Below are 23,091 nucleotides of genomic sequence, written 5' to 3'. Positions count from 1 at the left end.
TCTGGAATAAACTTCTGAGGATATTGGAAAGACCATAATCAATCAGTGACAAAAGAGATGAAGTTTGTGGTAGCAGATGCCCTGGTTCTGCCATTGCTGAAACGAATCCAAAATGTTACAATAAAATGTTATAAAATGAGAGAATCAAAGCAAAATCCAGCAGTTCAGAGTCTGTATTAGAAGATAGTATGTGGAGCTATAAGCAGTGCTTGTCATGTTTTATTGTGTTTCCTGGTGTATGAAGGGAAAAGAAAAAAACAAGGTTTAATTATTTTTCAAGAGCTTCTTAAGGTGGGCAGTATTTGCATTGTATAAACAGGTGTAACAGTGATACAGCTAAGTTAGCACAGAGGAAGACCTTGAGCGAACCAATAGACACTTATGCATCAGTAAATGAATGCATTATAAATCTACCAGGTGATCTGCCATTTGTTCATTTGAATTTTGAACCTGGTACCCAGTAAACAGATTTATTAAAAAAAAGAGTATACTTAGCCATTAATCTTGCAACAATTATTCCTCTAGGTCATAATAAAGCTGAAGTTTTCCTGTTATTTCTGCCAGGACAGATAAAGAATCAGTTCAAGGGTGTCTCTGATTTAGAGATCTCAGAATGTGAACTGTGTGCCCAAGTCAGTGACCTTGGAGGACTGTTGAACAAACACATTTTTACTATATTGTTATGCTAATACCTTTGAGACATCTGAGAAACTGAAGGAGTTTATGGAGGAGTTCTGTAGACACCAGTGAGGGAAATATTTAGAAAGTGAAAATGTACCTTGTACATTGGTTGCTTATACATATTTGAAGCTTTACATTATGTGAATATTGACTTGTATTTGAATGGGGAAAGAAGCTCACAGGGGAGCTGAGAACAGCAGCTGTGATATTGTGCAGAAGCTGTATTGTATGTTTTAGCTCATATTTTAAGGGAATTAAGGAGGTGACTTGGGTAGAAACATAGATAAGTCAGTTGATATCAGAAATATAAAACTGTTCCTGTGGACTGACTGATGAAGGCACATTGTATTTGTATTTCTCTAATCTAAGCTGATCGTGGGAAAGAAAATCTTCACGCACCAAATGGTTGATACTGAGCAACTATTTGGTACTTTGTTGAGTAGTTGAGCCCATGTCACTTGCTACATTTGTGCACTGTGCTTCAGCCTGTGTTTCTAGACAAGAGACTTAATTTTCTGAACTTCAACTTGACTAATCTGCTGAATATCCGGCCCATTTGAAGCAAAAACCTAAATTCCAATTTTACATTAATATATCTATTTTTTTGAAAACTCGTTTTCAGAGCTTCTCAGTAACAACATGCCACAAAATCAAAAGGTATAGTGTATTAATAAATTTACTATCCTTTTTTGAAAGCAATTTCTTTTCAAACCACATTCTTCTATTGCTTCCCCTCACCCTCACCCCCTTCCCTATTTTCAAAGTGGTCATGATACAGTTATTTGAGGTGAGTAAACCCCTTTACTAAGGGGACATTTCTTTCAAGTCCCATACTGTAAAGAACATGATGATATTAACAGCTTAAAGTCTGGCACAGTCTGGCACTGCTTTCTTTGATTTTTAGGCATATATTTGCAGTTCTCTTTTCAATCACCATGTAAGTTTTTTGCTTGGACTGTTTCATTTATCTTACATAACAGACTAGAAAAGTGTGAGTTTGCAAGAAGAAAGAGGGGGAAATGCCTTCTGGGAGTACTGATTTAATAAAAAAAATGTTTTTCTGAGCACTTCAAATTTACAAGCACTTGAGTGCACCTAATTCCCTGCCAAAATACACACTATCTATTCATAGCAGAATTGCACAGACCAGCTGTCAGTTTGTCTCAGCATCTTCTCTTCTGCTTTACTGAAACATACTTCCGTTATATGCAGTCTGCTGCTTGCAATGACTATACCTTACTAGCGAATCTCTTCTGGCTTCTTTGGTGTATTTGACTGCCTTTGAAGTAGCTAGACATTGTTTTTAGGGACTTTTAAAAAAATTAAATCATCATTATTTTTAAGTGGACTACCTCCTTGCAGAAAGAAAATTATTGTCAACTGCTCTACGCCATTTATGACTTATTCCAAATTTTGCTGTTCTACATACAAATCTAGTTCACCTTTGTATTATCAAGTAACCTGATTGTGAAATGTTTTCAGGGTTTAAAGGCACATCTCTAATGAATGCATGCAAATGTGGTTAATCTTCATAGAAATTTTTCTATCTCCTTGAACTGACTAGGTCATTACACGAAGCTGAAGAATTTGATATATTGTGAATTATCTTGCTATTATATCAGGGTGGAGTGAATCGAGTATTGAGATGTATTTCACTGACAAAATCAAGTGTTTCAGTGTGCTTTCGATGCATACTCTGCTATATGTTAAACTAAGCTTGTCTATGATTTTCTGAGACTTTTAGTAAGAATTGAAAGAACTACCTGATTTCAAATAAAAAATAGAACATCTTACACTTGTGGGTAAGAAAATTCTTAAATGAATTACAGGGCGTAAGCCTTGAGAAGGGAAGTATTTTTCTAGGAAAAATGGGAGTGAAAAACACAATGAACAAAGTTGTTCATAAACTTAAATTTATCTGAAAATTAAAAACAAATCAAGGTATCAACAATGTGTTCTGTCACTTAGCTATTGTGTAGCTCTGCCCTTGTGGATTCTTTTACCATGCAGTGACTGAAAGGTCATTTGCCTTCCAAATTAATGACAGGTAAGTTTCTGCACACTTTCAGCAGGACAAGTGTGTTCCGAGGATAGCTTGCCATTAAAGGGCTAAAACCATTAACCATCACACCAGTCTGTCCCTGCAGAACTTGTGTATTGACACAGTTGATAATAAGTATAAAATTACTGAGCAAACTGGTCAGGTTTCTCAAGACTCCACCTTCTGGCCTGTTCTTTTCTGCTGCTTTGATAGTGACTGTTGCAGTGTTTGCAATTATTATTTAAGTCAGTCCTGGACATCTTGTTTTCAATCTGCTTATACGAATAAAAGGTTTTCCGACTAGGGCTTTGTAGTGAAATACTGCTTTAAATCATCTAATCTATGCAAAAAAAGATTCAAAATCTGGCTCTATTTGCTCATTAATTACAAAGGTCTTAAATTTCTTTGAAAGCATCAAATGTTGTTAGTTGTTCTTAGCACTGCAGAATACTGTTCTGTGGAATGACTACGGATACATTTGTGTATTAGAAGACTGGTTTCAATGGGATATTGAACAGTGTCTTCTGAGTCAGGCAGGATAATGTCAACATACCTCAGAGGCACCCTGTCATGCAGGGACCCTTTGTCATAATTCTTTGTTCTTTATGGAAACTGTGTTGCAAGCTTCTGGTTTGACAGAGGAAAATATCTTTGGCACAGGAGAGTACAGTGTTAACATAGACAGGTCAAAGAGCACGTTATCACACTTGCAGATTTTGCAGTGAAATGGTTAACTGAGTTGTTGAGATTTCAGAAATGTTCACAGTTAGAAGACAATGTAGTGTGGATGATCTTACCATTATTCTATTCTGGATGATGTAAAGTGGTAAGAGATGGAAAATAGAAAACAATGGTATTATTCAATGAACTGAAATGACTTTATGTCATAGAGTCACTGTGTAAAGTGTAAACTTTGAAAAGGTTGGAAGCTTGAAAGCAAAAGCTGGAGCAGCTCTTATTGTTTACTTCTGTGCTTACCCACTTCTATGCTTTTGTGTTCCTCAGAGCATTTGGACTTATTAAAAAAATAAACCAAACCCATTCTACTGGGTCAAAATGGAGCTGATTCACATCAGAGGCAGCTGATAGCCATTTCACCACAGTAAGCCTTTGACTTGTTGAAGTATCAAGGTATTGCATACATAGAGTAAATGTGCATTTTCAGTTACTTTTTTTCTGTCATGTATTGCTGTTTTGAGTGAAAGGTGACTAGAGATGTTGAAATAGAATGCTTTTGTAGTACTGAAACTCAAAGATGGTATGTAGAGCTCCAAAATTTCATTGGTTTAGGGTGGATCTAAAGCTAAACCCCAAATTATAGTGGGAGTTTTCTTTCTTGAAATGATTTCTTCTGTAAACAATTTACTTTATAAATATGCTGTAATTCTTGAAGAAAAAGAAGAGTTCTTCAGAACTGTGAAATTCGGCAATCTGTTTTCTCAAGTATTTTACTCTGGCAAAGGGAAGGTTTACCTCTGGTTATTAAGCCCTCTTGCTTCTAAATTTTAGAAATTAAAAAGTTTTGGTTTGCTGTTTTTTTTTTTTTTTTTCCATTAATTTTGATTTCTTCTAGCAAAATGTCAAGAATAGATAAATACATTCAACTTACTTAAAATTCTGCTGGTCAGCATCTGGATAAAAAAATTCAGCTCTAGTGAGGTTTGGCAGAATGAAATTAGAACCAAGAACTCACTCCCTGAAATCCTTGTAGATTAAGATACTCTAAATAACCTAACAGTTTCAATGGTTCACAGTACATTCAATACAGAAAAAAAAAAACCCATATCTGCATAAAACCATTGTTTCTATAAGATTTTCTATAAGTATTTTTCTCAACTCCTAAATTCTAAGAAAATGAAATTAATAGTTCTCATGGTCAGCATACTGAATGAAAACCACTTTCTTTACCTTTTGTTCAGATTAGCTCAAACATGCAAAAATGTCCAGAGCAAATAGATATTTTTCTCCATGTTTTACTCCTTTAACCTCCTGCATAAATTAGGTGTATAGACACTAAGTATCTCAGATAGTGGTTGAACTGGGACCACCTTCATAAAATGGTGTTGTTAATGTGCTTGTTTTGTAGAATCATAGAATGGTTTGAGTTGGAAGGGATCTTAAAGATCATCTAGTTCCAACCCCCCTGCCATGGGCAGGGACACCTTCCACTGGATCAGGTTGCTCAAAGCCCCGTCCAACCTGGCCTTGAACACTGCCAGGGAGGGGGCAGCCACAGCCGCTCTGGGCAACCTGTTCTAGTGTCTTAGCACCCTTACAGTCAAGAATTTCTTCCTTATATCTAATCTAAATCTACCCTCTTTCAGTGTAAAACTCTTACCTCTCATCCTATCATTGCACTCCCGGATCAAGAGTCCCTCCCCATCTTTCCTGCAGCCCCCTTTAAGTACTGGAAGGCCGCTATAAGGTATATCCCCAAGCCTTCTCTTCTCCAGGCTGAACAACCCCAATTCTCAACCTGTCTTCATAGGAGAGGTGCTCCAGCCTATTATATTCTGTGGGAATACAAAGGATAAATGACACTTTAATCTCAAAAGTATTTTCTCTCCTAATGTACATTTTGACAGCCAATGGGAGGTTCAGCACTGGCTGGAAACAGAGAGACTTTGGTTTACAGCTGGAATGAGTAGTTTTGTGATTCAATTTCAATTTAGCTAAAAGTTGTTAAAAAATCTTGATGCATTTGTGAGCCATAAAAGTCACACAAGTTGAGGTATTAGTAACAAAAGTCTTTGTAGCTGCTGATGTAAGCTCATCTGCACTGGAGACTAATTCCTAGATTTTTCTGCTTAATTACACTCCTTCTCAGAGCAATAAGAGGGACTCTATGCAAAATAAGTAGTCCTTGCATGCTATGTCCTGTCCAGGCTGTTATATTTTCAAATAGAGTACTACTTCTGTACTCACAAGTAACCATTAAAAAATGTCATCCTAAGGTCATCCTTATTCTGTCATCCAATTCTAAGGTCAGATGAACAGCTTGTGAACTTGAATTAACTGATTTGAGCTGAGATAACCTGACTTGAACTGACTGTATTTGTACTCTCACCACATCTCCAATCATGTATCAGATTTTAACAGATAGTGAAGGATTTTATAAGATGACTTTGCAATGCTGAAATTGCTGGAAGATGATTTTCAGTTATTAAATTGGAAAAAAAACCCAACCCAAGCCAACTGTGCAAGTATAAGCCTTTCCCTTAGTATTCCCTCTTTGGAAAGTTGTGTATGACACAGGAATTACATTTAAACTTTTAAAAAGAAGTTTAGGAAAGAGAAAATGAGTCTGGTCTAATTGGAAATGCAAAATATAAGTGTAGATATCATGTGCTATGGCAGAACAACTGTATTTTCACCCTAGATGCTTGAGAGCAGCATAACAAGCTGCCAGTTGTCCGTTATTTTTTTCTTAAAATCATCCATGCATTTTATTCCTTCTCTTTTACTCTGTGTTCTTGTTTTCTCTTCTTTCTGCCAAACTTTAAATCTTTAAATGCATCCCAATTTTGTGCCATTTCCTTTCTTCCCTTTCTTTCAGTATTTTCTGTCAGGAAACAATAAAATTACGAACCATGGGTGGATATTGTTGCCAGAAGTGCTTCTTACTTTCTAGTCTAGAAATGAATACCATACTATCTATAAATAGAAGAGTTTCCTAAATTTATCTTTATTCATCACTGAGGAGCTTTAGAAATAGACCTCTTTCAGGATGACTAGCTGTTTGATGTGTGATGCTTTTTCTTCTCTAGCTGTGCATCATAACATGCATTCTCTGCAGATTAATTTTCCAGTACGAAGAGGGTTATTGTGTGTGGCAATGTGAATGAGCATAATTTTCCATGTAGAGTAACAAAAAGGACTTCCCCTCTACAGTCGTTGTATGAGGATGAGGAGAGTGTGTGCTTGATAATTGTAGCTATGACCTGGCTTGATGGCTCAGAATTTGAGTGAGAACAGTGATTGACTGAGTAAAAAAAAGTTTCTTCCTGTTTCCTCTACTACTCAAGATTTCCAAAAGAGCACTTTTAGTCAATTAAATGAATATAGGGTATTGTATTTCTTCTGCCGCTTTGTTCTATAACCTTCCTTATACTGTTTTTCTTTTCCAGAATGTTGGTAAAGATTTTTTTTTTTTTTTTTCGTTCACTGTGTAGAAGGGCGTATAATCAATTACTTAATAGTTTTTATAGTGGAATCATGTGGTGGTCCCTGCAGTTGATACTGAGAATACAACTTCAAATTGAGCTTTTTTGGTTTTGCCCCTGAATAGTGAGCATGATACTCTTGGCCAATGTCTTAATTTGGCTCTATTTCTATACTTGAAAAGGAACACATTGACCACGTCTCCTTGAGTGTTCAACTCAGCCATCAGTGTTTGGAGCTTACTTATATAACACATCAAACAGGCTCCCAAGGGACTTAATTATTGCTATATAAATATATTTTGATAATAGTATTCTTACATTTGGAGGATAGTCATAGAGAGTAGAGGGACTCTAGACCACTAATTGTAGTACTTCCACACCTCAGAGTGCTGTAATAAAATACTCTTGGGACCTAACTACATAACACTGTCATTTGCTGTTACGCATCAGACTGGGCAAGCTGTTATATTATTAGTTATATATCTCTGTTTCCATCAGCAAAAAGGCAAATACGCTTTCAGGATTTTCCTAAATATTGGACATCATTGTGTTTTCATGGGGTCTATGTAAAAATTCTGCTTCTTTTATCAAAAAATACATTTTAATATTGAAGAGACCATTTTTTCCAGTATATAGTGATTAGTCTGTATTCAAAAACTGCAAAGACAACACATTTTGACATTAATTTACTATTGCTACAATACTTATGAAAATTAATTATAATTTTAACAACTTATAATAATAATGTAATAAAATAATTTAATTTTCCCATAAAATAGATCCTTCTCTAAGCAATCATTAACTGTGCTTTCCTGTCTCATGTATTTCCTCTGTTTAATATTTATGAATCATTTCACACAGGGTGGTATTCTTTCAACTTCAAGATCCAGGAAGCGAGGGTAAAAAAAAGAGAGAAGGGAATAACTACAATAAAAGCTTTTTGGAATTTGTTTTAGTGAAACACCAAGGACACGGTTGACAAATTTATTAATAGCCTGGCACTTCAGGAATAACCATTGAAAACCTTTCATAAGAAAAACAATTCTGATTCTGAGGAAATGGTTTGATGGGCACATATTGATTTTTGTCTCTGTTCTTGGGAGAAACCAGCCTGCCTGCTTGTTTCTCAGTTTTCATGGCGTGCTGCTCACTGGTGCTGTCGTGGGGACAGGAGAGTCCTGCCAAAGCTCTCAATTTCTTTGTGGAACTGACTACATGGGGATCCAGTTCCTGACTTCTTGTCAGATTTCTCTTCAGCCTGCTCAGTTTCCCAAAGAGATGACTCTAATGAGTTGGGGAGTCCTGAGCAGCTATTTCCATGTTTCTGTCACCCCATATAATAAGTATTTTGCATCCTATTAAATTTCGTCTCACTATGAAACTAGTAATTAACTGAATTTCATATTACTGATGTGTATGTATAACTACTTCTGGAGTTTTATGACATGAAAAGTGTGTGTACTGAGATTCATAAACTCAGAGGTGATTAACGTCTCCTTTTCTCACCAGTTTGTCCAGAAGGAGTATATCTGCCCCATAGGAGAAGTCCCCTGACAAGCTAACTGATAATAGAGGCCAGTTACCTAGGCAGTTAGCAGTTCAAAAATATGTCTCCATATTGCTAGCACTTTGTCAGGTGGCTTTACATTAGCAGGGGATTCATAAGTCAAATTCTGATCATGTGTATTGAGGGTATTATGGAATATATGAAATCCTGATGGATATCTTTATATTAGGTAGAATTCCAGAAAAGATTCTTGAAGGTAGAGGTTACAATCTGGGAGACAGTTCCAGAGGGATGTATATTTTCTTATGAATCAGACTTCACATCTAAGAAACACAGAATCCATCTTGTCATCTCATAGCTAAACGAAGCATAGAAAAGACTTTGGGAATGAAACCCAGAGGTAGCTAATGCATGTGTTCTTTCTTGACTACTTCATGTCCATTTTTTCAAGTTAAGGGAGTTAGTTTCTTGATCCTATGTTTTAGAGAACTTTCAAGGTTTTCATTTCCATCTTTGCTGACGTGACAGTGATTTTTAGAAAATTGTCAAATAACCAGGTTCTCTCTCCTGGGAGAAAGATGAGAAGCACAGTCCTGCCCTTGGTACAGCCTCGGTGTCTCTTGTGCTTTCAATGTCAAGCTGCAAGAAGAGCCTGGCTGTGTCCTCTCATAGACTTCCCAGAGTAGCTGAAGAGAGCAGGTAGCTGAGAAACCCTCCTTGATCTTTCTTTTCCAGTGACCTAAGGCAGCTATGTCAGCATCTCCCCATAGGTCCTGTGCTTTATCTGCCTACTTACCTGGGGGACTCACCTGGGTACTCACTGCAGCTTGGTCATATCCTCGTTGGCATGAAGAACGCTAGTAGGGACCTAGGCCACAGACTCTGGCTGCCTGCTTCCTGTGAAGCTGGATGTTAAGGTATTGGTCTCTGCAGAGCTTCTGTGTTGATCCTGATGTCTTCATCCTCCCTGATGCTCCACAGCCTGCTCGCCTGCACCTGCAGCACCATATCCTAGTGAGGCAGCTCCTCAACCATCCCACACCTCCTGCAAGCAAGGATGCTGTCTCCACCCTGGAGGGGACACCAAGTCACTTGGTAGCAGGACTCCCACTACATGAGCTTTCCCACCAACTTTCTGTGATTCCAATGGCACTGTAATGATGCAGAGCTCCATTTCTTCTCTCTTGTTCCTCAGACTGCAGGGGTTGGTGCACAGGCATCTGAGATGACATGCCATCTGCCCCTTGCCTCTGGGAGAAGTATGGGAGCCTCCCCCATGGCTCAGCTCCATGTATGCATTCATCCTGTCCCCACTGGGCTCACTCATCTCCAGGCTTCAGATAGCACTCCTCATTAAATTGAGTTTTAAGCCTGCTCTGCTGTTAGCCAAGCCATTAACAATGTCCTTGTCCCTTCTTGCTAAGCAGATCCTATTCCTCCCAGAAAACTTTGAATAGTCTTCAGAGAGCATCCTGTCGTTGTGGATGTCAAAAATCTGCCTGTGATACAAGCCATACGGACAGGTGCTGATTAGGTAATATGCTTGTCCTTGCCTACACCCTTGACTGACACTGACAAGACTGAGGAGAAAGCAGCCTTCGTTCTGGTCCTCTTTCCTTTAGTCCTTGGGATTGTGTTGTCCTGCTTGCTCTTTCCTGGCCCATGTTTTGCAGAATTGTTGGTGCCCACATCGAAGAAGAGGGTAGAAGCCTGTGGGTTGGATCAGCCTTGGCAGTCTCTTCATGATGTGCTGGGCTTTGGCTCCAGGTAAGCAGCAAACTTTCTGTGACTAAGTGTCAGGTCAGCAGATGGGTGCCACAGTGTCCTACAGAAATGAAGTCTCGCGATACTAATACCCTCTCCTTTTTCTCCCTGAGGATTTTGCTCTGTTGAGCAGGAACTGCTGGCCTGGTTCTATCTTCCAGGGACCCTTGTTTGTTCTTCACATCTTTTGCCAGGACTCCCTACCACTCTTTGTCTGAATTTTTCCAGGTGAGGGGTGATCTGTTTCCTGTCAGAGAAAATTGTCTCTAATCATGTTCTTTTAGATATTCCACAAGGATGGTTAATGTTTGATATCAGATTTACTGATGTCATATATGTGGCATTACATAGGGTTTTTATTTAGCAGAGTGATACAGCGATATACTACATAATATAGAAGTTGCAATATATAGTTGAATTACAATACGAAGGTGATTCTTATTACTAGTCTCTGTGTCCTGATGCTGAGTATCCCCAGCCACTGGGAAGGAGTATGTGGGTTGAAGTCAGCTCAAACTTGTTATTTTGTTAGTTGTCCAGTTTCATACTTTATATTGGTCTGAGTCATGTACACACTTTCCCCATCACACACCAGGAAGATATTACTCTCTATTAATTATCTCAGGGAAGGTTGTTTATACAACCTGATGACCCACTGGAGCAGTCAGATATCCAAAGCAAAGGTGATCCTCCAGTCCCCTTTGTGTTGAGATAAACTCAGGTTACTTTGTAATTGTGGTCATTCTTTACCTTCCTCTTTGCCCATCAACAAGGTTTTGAGCCAGTCAAGGAAAAGTAATAACTGCTAGGTAGTAGTGCAAGTATTCTAGTGTGTTGCATGTTTTTAACTTCTACCCAGTTGCACACACACAAAAAAATAATGGTTTTTGTTGACATATTATAGATCTGACACATTCATAATAAATGGCAGTGAAGGGTATATTCTGCTCTTCTGTTTCTGTGAGCCTTTTCTTTATGTGTCCTGGATTTTCTTTTTTAATTTTATTTTTGGATAGTGTGTGCAATATACAATGGGTACTTTTTACTGTTGCAGCAGTTAGTGGAGTAGTGAGGACTTCATGAATTATAGATGACTTAAATTCAAGAATCTTATACGAATAACAGTATTATTGGATAAAATTCAAGTCAGAAATGTGTTCTAATAAATGAGCTTAAATCCTCTTGTATCTGCTGAGAATGTAAAATACTAAATACTAAATACCAACTAAAATAATCTAATGTTAAAAAAGCAAGCTGCTGGAAAGAATGCAAAATGGAAGATACACTTGCTAGGAGGAAGATGTTTTACAACCATTATTTTTTACATTACTTCTGGCAGTGACGACACTCCACTTAAAAGGATTGCAATTAGTATAGTCCTGTAATTGTTATTACTGTGTCTCTCAACCTGAGATCAGGTTGCCCATATCTTTAGAGCTATTTAGAAACTGTGGCTGTGGTGCAAGGCATATTCTTATGTACTAATAGTTCTTCTGAGAAATATATTAAAGAGCTCACTGAGTTTCAGGTTTGTGTTTGTTTTTGTCAAATCCTAGCCATGCAAAACTAGAGATTGGATGTAGGTTACTACTGTTTTTTGAGCGAAATGGTTTGTGCAGTATTAGAAAATGGTTTAAGTTGTGATGAGCTGTTGATGGTGTGAGAGCATGAGAAGGGGGGACTGTTTGAATGGATCTGTGGTTCAAATGGTGAAGCATCATCAGTGTGCAGTGAGGTATTATTTGCGATTTCTGAGGAAAAGTGCAAACAGTAATATACTGACATGAAAACTAAGGCACAGAGTTATTAAATGATCTCTTTCCTATTGGATATCTGTAGGAAAATCTATAATCAAAGCTGGAAATTTTTATGTTCCATTTATTTATTAGTCTCTACAGATTTTGTTGTGATGTTGCAGATGTCTTGAAAAGAAGCAGAACAGAAAAGAAAAAAAAAAAAAAAAAGGAAATAATAAGGGGAATACGAAAGATCTGAAAATAATATGTTTTTAAAATCTCTATATGACAGTTACTAGGGAAATGGGTAAACCTGAATGAAAGATTTTCTGGATTCAGTTAGTGCTGGTCTGATCCCACAGTTAATGCTTTCATGAATTTTGAATGGTTTCTATGGGAGAACTTGCCTTCAGGCTGTTTCACTCACCAAAGTGGCAATACGGTGTACAAAATGACCTCCTGGCCATAGCTGATAGCAGGAACAACAGCACTTTGAAATTATGCCTCTGGGGAAGTTATAATAGTTTCTCAGAGGATTTGTAGAAGCTACTTACACTCAGCTTCTTGGCCTGACCATCTTCAGGTGGTATCACCCACTTCATCTTAAATTTGCCTCCTGGAAGCCCATGTGAATGCCTTTTACTCAGTTCTTGTTCTACTACTCAATTCATCTGGGATCTCTTTGCAGAAGGCTATACTGGGTGAATTTCTCTGTGTTATACACTGTGTTTGTATAGCTGAGAAATGACTCACACCTCTCAACTGCAACAGCTGTTAGCGGGCCATAAAAAGCTTAAGTGTATCTTGCTATATTGGAATCTTAACATGTGCAAACTCATGATTGCAGTTGCCAACAGTGCTGTGCAATAATGGTAGCACAGACAGCTTGCTCTGAAATGCTATTTTATGACTGTAGCCTTCCTTCCACTGTACAGCTGCCTTCTATATGCTGTTCTCGGGCATCTTTAAAGTTGGCAGAATACTGCATCTGAATTCCCTAATGTAAGCATTTTTACAACTGATTTCTGTACCTGCCACTCTCCTGGTGTAGGTCTCTAACTCCTGGTGCATTTCATTGTCATCCTTATGAAAGAATTGTCACACTGTAGATGAAACTGTGTACATGTGCTTGGTGCTTGAAGCAGAAGTCTTTGTTAGACAATCTGACTGCCTGCACATTTTAATGCTATCAGTAATTTTTACATTGTTTTTATGAAAGAGGAAAATTGCCTCAGTAGAGGATTGAATATGATGAAAGTCTGAGTACATGTGTTTGTTGAAGTCTCTGCAATGAGAATAGTTTGACTGACATTTTTCCAAATCACGCCTTGGAAGTTTTTCTCTTTTGTTGTCAATAGTTAAAACATTGAAACACATACCATAAATACGTCATTTTGGTCAGTTGATTACTAACAAACTGTATGGAATATTTATTTTAAATGTTCATTTTAAAAATGCGGTATTGTTTCTGTTTTATGGGGAGGAATAAAATTCTCTACAGTTTTGCAAGTGTGTTTTCAACAGTATTAGTGAAATGGAGAATGGAAGTGAAGGTACTGCTGTCTTTTTTATATACATATATTTTTCTGTGAGGAAAATGCTATAGATATTCAAGAAAAAGGACCCCCTAAAAGAAACATATGAAAAGAGCAAGTACAGAAATTATTTTTTAATTCTTGATTACATGCAAATTCAAACAACTGTTTTAGAAAAGAGTGGCTGTATATGCCAACTCAACTATTTTTCTCATGTGGACTTGATGATAATGACCAGTTATACCATCGTTATTTTATAGGTGAAATAACTGTGAACAAAATGTGATGGCTGGTCTATTTGGAACAAGGAGTTTTCGAGCTACATGTATTTATAACACAAATCTAAATATGAAACTAGACCCTGACATTAGTGTTTTTCAGGTTTTCGGTTTCTGTTTCTTTTCACTCAAGTAATAGGTCATTTTATTATCTTAAAACTTTTATTGTTATTATTGTATTTTCTTAATATTTGCTCAATGTCTGTAGTATTTTCTTAACAAAAATTACTACTTTCAACACTAGTTCAAGGATTTTTGGAGTGCTGTGGACATTATATTGCATTGAATCTAGCAAAACAAAATTATATTGGGTTTTGCACCACACTGGTTTTTTTGATTGTAAGTCTGTCTATATAATCCTATATAAACTGATTTAGACATAGGATTTTACGTGAATGAGTCATATATATTATGTTATTCTAAGTATGGTTATTTAAATATTATTTTACTGGAGACAGTAAACACTGAAACCCTAATTTATAGCACTTTAATTTTTATAACAGTATTTTTTAAAAATCTACTATGAAATAAAAAAAATATGTATAATAAGTAGTTAATTTGCTTTTGCAGATTCATTTTGAAGAGCTACTTTCACACCAGAATCCCTGTCTGCACTAGATGGATATAACAATAATTTATTCCAAGATGTGTTCATGAAAATAGATGTAAAAGACCTTCCCACAATGTCTTTTTCAACCTTGGAATAAGTTAAATAAAGTCCCTTAGCTGATTGTAAACCATAAACTTGTGTAGCTTTGGTGATATATGTTCTGTCAAATAGTCAGACTCCTCAGCAATGAAATAATTATCCTGATCAATAAAGTAAATTAAGAATAAAAGACAGTGTTAAGAGGAAGATTCTAGGTAGGACAGTGAATTGGGGGCTGGAACTTTAGTTGTTTGATCTTGCTTTTATACAAAACCTCACAGAACTGAAAATAGAAATACCAGGATTAGCTTCTCTTGAACAAATTTTATCTCTAATCTTAAATAAATAATCATGGCCAGTCAAACCATAAAGCTTACACTCAGAAAAACTCCTGAAGTTTAATAAGACTTAATGCTGTGGTTCTGAAATGCTGCAGCCAGCATTGACAGCCTTCGTAAGCCCCTTCCAGACTTGCACCTAAAGTGCTGTGGTGTATCAGATAGATATGCCAGAGGTAAGAAGCCTATATTAGTAGAGTCCTATGGCATGGTGCATTTTTTTGATGTTCAATATCTGATCAGTAAAATTAAGGAGCCTGGAAAAAAATAATCTATTAGGTTAATTTGTGCCCACTGTAACACCAGCACATACAGGAGGAGGAGCTGCCTTCTCAGCCTACAGCAAGAGCACCTTCCACCAGCTGCAAGGTTGAGATAGTTGTATTTAAAGCTGATGATTGTGAGGGAAAAGTTATACAGTTTAGTGGTGGTAGAATATTTTGTTATTTGACTATATACTAAGCAAATTAAACACAAACACTGAGGAAGAATCAGAGGCTCAGTATCACCTAATCACTGAGAAAGGGGAACACTTGGTTCATGATACAACCAGACAAGGGGAGCAGCTAGACCACTGCAGCTGGTGTGAAACCTGCAAGGATGACACGAGGACAGAAATCTTCTCCTTAGACTACTGTTTAAACTGACAGGGGTTATTGCTTACAGGGGGATAGGATTTACTATAGGATGCTGAGGAAATCCCGATTTGCAATGGGCTGGTGATAATTTGGGGGATTTTATGGAAGGGAATTTTGGGGAATATGTGTAGTGTTTTAGGGGATGCTTAGTAGAAAGAGGAAAGACAAGGAAAAGGAGAGAGCCAGGAGGGTTGAGGAGGAACAGGGATGGGAAAATAGAGGCAAGAGAGGATAACGAGGTCTGGTCACATTTAAACAAGTTGCTGATCTGTAAATTTGTGTGACAGAGCTTTTGGGCTTGAACTGCATTTTGTTCTGTATTTTCATTAACTCCTAATTCTATGTTCTGTGAGGTGTATGTATGTGTGAACACCAATGAATATCCAGTTGAACTAGCAGAGAATTAGGATGAGAGGTTTGAGTACTATCCACTAGGACTGGATCATGGGTCTGAGGGATTTGAGGGTCTAGAGGACAGCAGCTGCAGGACACTAGGATGTGGGTGCCAGCCACGATATCGACTGTCCCCAACACTAGCTACCTGGGAGATATATACATGTGTACATGTGTGCATGTTTTGGCTAGCGAACTCCAATCTTGTTCAGCTGGGGAGGAGAAACAACTATTAAGCCATCCAATACTGATATTTATGTGAGCCCTATGTTTATGTGAGTGCAGGTAAAGGCACTGTTCTCTATCTGTCTCAGTCTGTGTGGCTGGTTATATGTACACTGTTGGTGTTGCGTGTGTGTGTGTATCTATTGGGAATACATGCTTGTCCTCACAGTAGCCTGGAGACACAGGACTGTACCAGCCTTGCTGGGACAGGAGAAATCCCTTGGGCCCAGTCCTCAATGGGTATATTTACCTCTAACAGAATAGTGGACACATGAAAGAAAGGCAGAATATAGAAATGAATGGAGTGATGATTCAAATATATTCTATAGAACAGCCAGAGCAGTTCTGTGACAACATTGTTAAAATCCGGAAATGCATATTGCAGCCAGTCTCATCTTGCATATCATAAGCAGTGAAAAAATCTCAATCTACCCATAACAGCTGCACAACAATGTCATTTTCTTCTTCCTCATGGGGTATTAACATCTTGCAGACTGAAAAACCTTCTGAAAATTGGTAAGTGGCCAGAGGCAGAGATGTTGGGCAGGGTCTGTGCAACAAGACTGAAGTCTGTGAGAGCTTACAAGGGGCTTGTGGTCAAGCTTCAGATTCATAGGTATGGCCAGTGAGTGTGTATCCAAGTATGATTTGCAGAAAAGGGGAGAATGAGAATGAGCTAGAAGACTGCTGGTAGACAAGAATGTGTTCTTGTTCTCTTTGAAACTAATAGGATCAGAATCTATCCTTAAAACAGAGAAGGTAATATGCTTTTTGAAAATAATGATCAAAACCGGAGAAATAACTGAATGCAGCACTTCAGACTGCTGTGGATGAGTGTTTTAGATCACTTAAAGAATCACTGTCAAAAAAATTAGCAAAAAGTGATTTAACTGTGAATTTGTAAAAGTGCAATTTAATAAAGTTCGATGGCAAGGTTCACTTTTTTACTTACTACATAGAGGAAACATACAAAGGAAAATCAGGTTAGAATCGATTTAGAATGATTTACACGGAGACTGGAGATATAAAAAAGTAAGGGAAAGCCTTTCCCCCTTCAGTCACTACACCAGTTTGTCAGGGAATGAGATATTATGGATCCTGCACAACTCTGAGGTAGCAGCAATTTAAGATCTATTAGCACTATTATGATAAATCCAAAGATTATGTTGTATTATTTTTAACAATGCTTAAACATCAGCCAAGTATCAGTGTGATTTAATAAAATTTGCTATAATTGACACTATAAAGTTTCCTAAATTGAATGCACACACACAACACACAAAGAGATATAAAATAATATCTCTTTACTATGATAGTAAATTATTGGTACCAAATGGTTTCTGCACTTTGTGAAATCTAGTTGTAGTGAACTATTCACTATTTTTCTTCATCAGCGTTTGTCAGCAGGCAATCTTTGAACCCTTTCTCTTTGTCAGCATCTATCAGTGGACAATCTTGGAAATTTTCATGAAATCTATTCTTCAAAATTATTCTTTCATGAAATCTGCCCCTGAGACGTGTCCCAGTTTGGAGGGAGATACTGGGTCACAGCCTGCTGCAATCCCAGAGAGCTCAAAGGGTCTCACTTAGGATCACTATTTATATGATCATGAAATGACTGTCTTTGGTCAATATTTTTCCATTTTGGCCACAATTCTTGTCAGGTAATTCTGGTATCTTCCAGAGGAGGCTATGATCCAGGCAGCATGAGTTGCAGGTACGGTTAGGGAGTACCAGTTCATCCTAACTCACTGTACTTAGGGCAAAGAAGTACCAGATTGTCCCAACTCATTGCACTTGTAGCCAAGGTAAGAAAATGCCAGATTGTTCCAGTCCACTGCACATGTAACCAAAACAGAAAGACAGAGTTGTCTTATCCTGACATTGCAATGTGACCTGTGGGATCTGCATCACCAGATAGACACAGGAAACTTTTTTCCTTGATGTTTCAGTAGGAAATGAAATTAAACAAGGCATGATTTGGGATCCTAAAGGACTTTCTGCAAGATAATGGACATGTGAGCAATCCTGCACGTGAGCAAGACTGATAAGAGCCTCAGCCTCGGCAAGGACATGACAAGGACATAGCCCTGAAGGGAGAACAAAGAACTCAGCAAACAAACAACTCCAGGAAATGGGTTGGGCGGAGAAAAACATTAAGCAAGGCTGGTGCGGTGCTTATTATCCAATCGCAAGAAGGCTTGAAGTGTGTGAACAAAGCTAACTATCCAATCATAAGGAACTGTATCACGGACCGTTGTGGCAGGTGCATCCACCCAATGAAAGTAGAGCTTCTTGGCTGCTGAGGTGTAGCAGCTTTGGGCTGCCTTTGCTCTCAGGGCCTCGTGGCAATTGGGGGTTTTGGCCAATGGGAGCCGCTATTGACCACAGGTCAGATTGGGCCTGGGCATAAATGGAGTCCCTGGGGAGCCATTTGGAGCTCGTCCCCTGGAGCAGCAGCTGCAGTTGAGGACTCTCCCCTTGGGTCAGGAGCTGCCCAAGGAAACTCCCCGAGGGGCCTTGGGTCAGGACGCTGCCCTGAGGAGGTCCTCGAGGTTGAGAGCCCTCACTTGTCAGGTGAGTGATAAAGCGTTTTGGGTTGTCATTAAACCTTAGGTAGCAGGGCTTTGTAAAGCCTTTGGGGTTGTAAACCCCAGGGAGCGGGGCTTTGTCTGCATTTTGGGTTGCTGTTAAACCCTGTAGAGTTCTTTGTTATGCGTTCTGGGTTGCCTTAAACCTTAGAAAGCTGTTCTGTTCTCCTCTCACAGACATTTGAACCTGTAATTTATGGAGAGCTAGTTACTTGTGTTAATAATAACTTTTTATTATTTTTGGTGGGTGGCTGTTTAATTGAGAGCATCCGTAACAATCGTTCGCATGCACAGGAGAAAACATTATAAAAGGGCTTGCTTAGCTTCAATAAACTGGCATTGCTTGATCATATTGGTCATGTGCATGTCCATATCTCCCGCAGCATGATACTAATATTAATTCAGTAATTTTTTTCCCCAATATGTGTAGAATTATGCTAAGGAGTTGAAACCTAAATCAATTAAGGAAAGTGGGTAAGTATTGTTATGTCTGTATGTAAGCAGTTATCATCAATAACAAGGAAGAAAATTCAGAGAAATATTTGTGTAGAAGTATTTAAAAACAGAGATCAGTGAAACACAGTCCATTCCTAAAGTAAGTCTGGGGAAAAAAAAGGTGGAATACTCAATGTTCTACATTTAGAAGCAGAACTTCTTAAATTTCTGTGTGCATGATAGATTTAAAGGTCCTATATATACTTTGGTATTTTTTTATGTCTTGATACTTGACTACTATCTCGTTACTGTTACTACACTGAAGCTGTAGTGATTGGGGGCTTGGTGGGTAAAAGGCTTATTACAGGTGCAAATACAAAAAAAAGAAAAAAAATCATATACAAAAACCCCAAACAATCAAATCTATATTCCTGATAATATGCTGATAACAAGTGTAGGATGATCACTTTTCTATGCCTGAACAGAAGCTGCAATAAGATGTTGAATGCCAACATCTAAATTAAAGTACTATCTGCTGACCTTCACCTTGTTAGTACCAGAACAATATATAGTTATAATAGCTGTGCTTCAGTAAGTTAACTTGCTCATATTCAGGCTTATGTCTGAATTGCAAATGAGAGTTGTCTTGCAATGACAGGATTATAGTATTGGGTTTTTCTCCACCTGTGGATTCTTTGAAGTCAGAAGAATAAGTACATACAGACAAAGCTGCTAAAAACCAAAATGAATGGATACAAGCTATAAACATCCCTCTTTACTAAAACCAAATAAAAATGTTTGCCCATGTGATAGCTGTAAATTTTGAAGGTCCCTATAAGTAGTACATTCATATTTGGGGTTGATTTGGTTGACTGGTGTCACCCCTAATCCTGCACAAGTTTTTTTCCTAAATAACTGACACTGCTCTCTGCATTTCAGATTCAGTAAATGGTCTAATGGTCTGGACTGACAGAGACTCCAATGCTTTTTTTTTTTTTTTTTTTTTAGTTTTGGAAGCCTTCATCCTCTTGAGAGTGTTGTCTATGGGAATTTCTTCACTCTCATGAACTGTAAAAATATTTTACTTTTCTGGTAGCAGACATAAGCTTGTGTATCTTGGAAAGTATCAACCCAGGCAAAAAGATACTATAAATGTATACCAAAGAAAAGACATATCAAAGACTGATATTTCCTCAAATTCTTCTGTCCCATTGGATGAGGTATAGTCATCTAATGAATTAAAAAATACGCTTGTGCCATGATAATTTTGAGATATAACATTTTTCCTAAGATTTCATTCTATACAATCTATAATTCCTTCTAGGAGATGTTGCTACTGCAAAACAGTAATGTGAAAATAAGTCAAACTTCCCATGGAAAAGACATTGCTGATACTAACCAGCAGTTGATACTAACAGTGCAGTACAAAGGAAGACAATACCTATATATCCATGCTGAAGTCAAGTTCCACTGTATTGTTCCCTGTTCCCAAGGACAGTGTCTGCCTTAACAAGATGCATTTTAAACAGAGAGTTAATTTAGCCTTTAGTAAACTTAAAAGTACATGACAACTCTTTCTCATTCCTTTACTCTGAGCAGCTATTTTTCCAAGACTGGAACTATAAATGCAAAACATACTGCTAGCTGATTGAAACAAATTGGAAGATGTTTAGCTCCTTAGAGTTAAAACTCAGAATCTTTCCCTACTTAGACTACAGCAGGTTTGCAGATTCATTTAATTGTGAGTTTTTAAGTAATTTTGAAACTTGGTTATAATTGTTCCACTTCTGTCATTGCAGAGTGTGAATGTGAGATTTCAAGACGTAAAAAATTAGGCTTTAGCTCTTGTACTGAACAATGCAATGATTAACTTTAAACAATAACAGACTTCTAAACCTGTGTATATAGCACGAGACAGGGATACAAAGCTGGTCAGATGACAGTGTTCTACACCATAATTTAGGCAAAATATATTTTCAGTGATTTTGTGAAGAAAACATCCATAGGCTATGATTAATATTATTTGTCTGTAGTTTTGTTTTTCAGTGAAATCACTTTCTTTTCTATAAGAAATAATAATAATAAAAAAATTTCTCTCACTGAGTAGAGACAACAAACATCAAGGCCTATGCAGGTTGTTTTGTTGCTGGACAAATAGATGCCAACAAGTCTTGGATGTGTCTTAGCTTGACCAAGAAACTTTAAATATTATCTTCTGTAGAGCAGAGAACACCAGAAAGTTCAGTGAGGTTATTTTATAGTTAAAAGACTTTTGTCTAGAACCAATCTGCTTCTCTGGAAGTAATCTAAGGTAAACTTTAATGAAACAAATGAACATCTTTAATATTAGCCACAACTTCCTCAGAGGAATGGTATGAAAAGTCAAACAACAGTAGACCTGGTTAGGAATTTGCTGATAAAACATAAATGTCAGAAAAGATGGATGATAAATAACAGGGCAGAAGCTTCCTTCTTATTACCTCAGCTTCACAAAATGGTATTGAGAAATGGTGGAAGTGCTGGAAAAGATTTCTAGGGCTAATGGTCCAAGCGTGTTAATGGGTCCTTGGCACATTTACTATGTTTGGGTTGGATAGATGATAACCACCAAACTCAAAGGTTGGAAACTTCCAGTTCTGGAGAGCTTTCTGATTGGGCTACCCAGCACTAGGGTCTATAAAACGATTCTAGTTAATGTAAGGTTCTTGTCCTGTTCATAGCTTTTTGTAACTGATCTTTACTGATAATTTCATCACTGGAGTTATGAACAATGTGAAATATAAAGTATCATTAAAGTTTGACTAATAAACTGTGAGGGAAAAAAAAAATGTTCCTCTCCCTGATGTGTAGAGTTTGTGTTTTCAAGATTAAGACTTTGAAGGTTTTTAGAACAGTAGGCTTGGGCTGGAACAAAACGACATTAGAGGTTTGATTTTTACTCAAGTTGGAAAATTCAGTGATTTCTCACTTTTCCCAATTTTAACTATAGACTGTTTCCAAATACTAAAATGTTAACTGAGGCATACATTAATATAAAGTAAATCACCACTCATGTACTTGGGCAAATATGTAGCAAAGCAGTTTGTTTCTAAATATGAGGGGTTTTATGGTCACTTTAAAATGTGTGTATGTTTCTTTTCATGTAATCCTTTCTACCTATTTCAGAAATATGAAAAATGAACATATTCTCCAAATGTTCACATTGTTACTTGAGGAATATACTATAAGCTGGTATTAATGATTAATTCTGAAGTATAGATTTGCCACATCTAATAATTTTAACAGTCTGAGAAGTAAATTGTTGCCAAAGTACGGTGTTCTAGATTGACAATTTCAGGTCTTAAAAATCTGTTGTGAACAAAACAGCCCATTCATAATGACTTAAAGCTTTCTTGTTATATAGAAAGATTGACATTAGAGAAAAAAAGAAAGCTAAGAGCAGATGGAAGCATTTCTATTTCTTATTTCTTAAGTGTGAGTAATGTATGAGACAGTTGAAGTAAACATTTTGATAGCTCTTCTTTTTATACTGTAACTGTGTGTTGTCACTTTTGACTTGTACATAAGTCTACTATATAAATAGAGAGGACAACAGTGCAAACTTTTTTGTACCTTTGCAAACATGTGAGGTCCCCCTTGCTTCAGAGTGAGTTGAAGAACCATTAATTAACATTAATGCATCTTTATAGGACGAGATTTATTAAAAAAACCACTTGTGCTTTATAAAAAGAAACAACTGGAGCTGGGGGCTGGAAATCCACACTATATGCATTAAAGGGACATACTTTGGACTAACTCCAGGCTGGTCCAAGGGGCTGAATTTACATAGGGGTTGGACTGCATCTTCTGGTTCAGCATCATCTGAAAGTGATGCTGCTCCTGTGCTTAGAGCCTGCTCTACAACATGAACAAAAGCACAGCAAGTGGGGACAGTCAGAATATTTGTTTCAAAAGCACAATCCTGAACTGAGCTGAAATGATAAAGTAAACACACTGTTAGGGTACTCGTGTCCCATTGCTCTTTCTCTGAAATGCTTCTAATGTCAGTGTCCCCTGAAGATTTTTTTTCTGTGATGTGGGCAGCCAGCCTGTTTTGCAATGAACCGATAACATTTCC

This window comes from Athene noctua, chromosome 2, assembly GCF_965140245.1.
Source record: "Athene noctua chromosome 2, bAthNoc1.hap1.1, whole genome shotgun sequence".
Taxonomy (NCBI): Eukaryota; Metazoa; Chordata; class Aves; order Strigiformes; family Strigidae; genus Athene; species Athene noctua.
Note: the sequence above shows the minus strand (reverse complement) of the source record.